General features: G+C 63.3%; 1 protein-coding gene across 1 annotated transcript in view; it reads left to right on the top strand.

Annotated features, from left to right (window-relative positions):
* The window catches only part of LOC141917328 (uncharacterized), a 158452-nt gene that overhangs the window by 2398 nt on the left and 153093 nt on the right, over positions 1–2961 (top strand). The window lies entirely within an intron of this gene.

The following is a 2961-nucleotide window of genomic DNA, read 5'->3' as shown; positions in this document are numbered from 1 at the left end:
GCACAAGCCATCAAGCTGCTGTCTGGGAGCACCAGAGCCCTCTGGGGACTGTTCTTCACCACGGGGCCCCTGAGAGAGAAAACAGGAGACAGAAGAGATGGTGAGACATTTCAGCTACGGCGGAGCTGGCTGTGGGCAACAGGACTGAGACTGAGCCCTTTTGCTCGGGGAAAGTGCACAGCAGAGAAATACCCGCGGAACAGAAATCTCCAGCTAAACAGAGGAAAAAAAGCAGATTTGAGGAGCACAACACAGGAACAGACCACCACAAGGTTCTTTTGTGCGGTACTAGAGTGTAAACACACTCCACATGCATCAAAACTGGTCCGTAACTGTACATTCCGTACAACCGCTCCCTCATTATTCAAACACAATTTAACACGCAGCAATCTGTATTTCTGTGCGAATCAGTATCCAGAGAACCCAAACCTTGCCTCTTCCTCCGGCCAGACGCATCTTTCACCCCAGCGCACACCAAGGAGCATTCGGAAAACCCCAAAGCGATCGATTGTCTGCAAAACCCCAGTAAGGCCCGTGGCTGAGGAGTATCTGGAGAAGCCGCCGCGGAATTCCCGGTGAGCGCAGCCAACACCGCCAGCGGCGGAGCTCCGGCAGCGCGGCGTTCCCAGCCCCGGCGGCTTCTTCAGCACATGAACCTCGACAGCTCCGCCCGCCGCGGTCTGTGCCCCGGACGGTACCGAGTTCGTTTCTGCCCCTCAGACGCTTCTCGCCGCGTTTCCTCCCCCCGGCCCTGCCGAGGCCGCACGCGCCGAGCTCAGTGCCCGAGCAGAGGCACCGATTCCCCTCCGAGCACCCGCCGGTTCCTCCCCCGGCACCCGATCGCCCGCTCAGCCCCGCTGCCGGCTCCCCCGCCCCGCTGGGACGAGCGGCCGGGCCCGGAGACCCCCCGCCCCTCCCCAGGCCCAGGCACCGGCGGCCCCGGCCGGGCCCTTCCCGCTCCGCGCGGTACCTGCACGCGCCGCCGCCGGAAAGAGCGTCCCGGGGCGGGGCGGGGCCGGGCAGCTCCGGCGAGGCCCCCGCTAGAGGTGCCCGTCCCAGCGCCTGACCCGCGCGTGCCGGCGGGCACAGGGACGCCCCGGGCACGGCAGGACCCCGCCCGGAAGCCGCGGCTCTGAGGAGGGGCCGGGCCGGAGCCAGCGGCGGGGCGGGGCCGTGCAGCCGCGCTGCCTCTCACAAATAAACCCTTTTTCTGCCCAATTCAGCCCGTGAGGCTGCGTGCGGGGCGAGTTCCCGGTGCCGGGCCCTGCCGGGGCGATCCGCGCCGCGCGGAAACACCCTTCGGAGAGCTCAAGGGAAAGTGCGTGTAGCGCTGCCGGCGCAGGGCACAGGCCGTAGGGGCTCGTCGTTTCCTTATTGCGGGGGTGGGGCGGGGGAGGGCTCTGGGGGAGGGGCTGAGGCGTTGCGGGGTGCGTTGGGTTTTCTGCGGGGGTCGGGTGTTTTTCTCCAGCCAGTACTTGTCCGGCGTGGCACAGCACCGATCCCCCGCAGGGCCGGCGGCGGCACTTCACCGCCAGGAAGCTCCTCCCTGAGCGGCTCAGACTTTGCACCTGGGGCAGGATTTGTACCGCCCGGCGCTGGTGCGGAGCGGGGCTGCCAGGGCCGGGGCGCAGCGAGGGCGTTTGGGTGAGCGGCCAAGAAGGGATTTGCAGCAGGGAGCGGGACAGGGAAGGGACCTGACCCCTGGTGAGGCCGCCCCTCGGTGAGGGGGTTCAGTTTTGGGCCCCTCACCCCAAAAAGGCCATTGAATGACTCGAGCGTGTCCAGAGAAGGGCAACGGAGCTGGTGCAGGGTCTGGAGCACAGGTCTGATGGGGAGCGGCTGAGGGAACTGGGGGGGTTTAGTCTGGAGAAGAGGAGGCTGAGGGGAGACCTCCTGGCCCTCTGCAACTCCCTGAAAGGAGGGTGCAGAGAGGGGGGAGGAGTCTCTTGAGCCAAGGAACCAGCGCCAGGACAAGAGGGAATGGCCTCAAGCTGCGCCAGGGCAGGGTCAGACTGGCTCTTAGGAAGGATTTCTTTGCAGAAGGGGCTGTTGGGCGTTGGAATGGGCTGCCCAGGGCAGGGGGGGAGTCCCCATCCCTGAGGGGTTGAAGAGTCGGGTTGACCCAGCGCTGAGGGATCTGGTGGAGTTGGGAATGGTCAGGGGGAGGTTCGTGGTGGGGCTGGAGGAGCTTCAGGGGCTTTTCCAACCCCGATGGTTCCGGGACTCTCCGAACTGCAGTTTGTAAAAGCAAGTCGCCGTCAGTCTCACGATATCTATAACCTTTAACAGGCAACTGGCAACGCGCTTCTTAACTCTCTGCACGCGGGGCACGGATCACTCTGGAATTATTTTGGAAGCAGCTTCCGACACGTATCCCAGAGTTTTGTATCGTTGTTTTCATCAGCTCCCCGCAACCCCTGGTGGGGTTGGATCCGCCTGGCAGGAGGGGTTCGCTGGCAGCGGGGGGAGGGCAGCGGGGGTGTTCTCCTGTTGGTCGTCCTCATACTGAGGAGCAAGAGCGAACGTGCGGCCACGCTCACTGGTGCGAGCGAGGTGTTTCAGTGCAGGGCTTGTGTGAAACCTTTCCAGCGACTGGAGCTTGTCGTGCAGATCCTGTTCCTCCTCATGGCAGTTCCTCACCTTTTCAGAACGACTCGTGTCTGTCACGGCAGCGTTAACGCTCCACCCGGGGGAAGTTCATCATCTCACAGGGCGCTCACGAATATGGAGGGTTTGGACCCTCAGCGCAAAACCGTTGGCCCTAAAGAAAAAGCCTCTGGGTAATAAGAGACAAGTTGGGACCCTAGAAATGAGGATTTAGCCCCGAAAAGGAGGCCTGGGCACTAAAAACGGTGGGTGAGATGCTGCAAATGCCACTTGGGACCCTACAAAGGAAGGGACCCTCTTGGTGAGCCCCAAAATGAAGCGATTGAGGGTCCCAGCGGTTCAGGGCCCGAAGCT

This window comes from Strix aluco, chromosome 37, assembly GCF_031877795.1.
Source record: "Strix aluco isolate bStrAlu1 chromosome 37, bStrAlu1.hap1, whole genome shotgun sequence".
Classification (NCBI taxonomy): Eukaryota; Metazoa; Chordata; class Aves; order Strigiformes; family Strigidae; genus Strix; species Strix aluco.
This window is presented reverse-complemented; position numbering and strand designations above follow the sequence as displayed.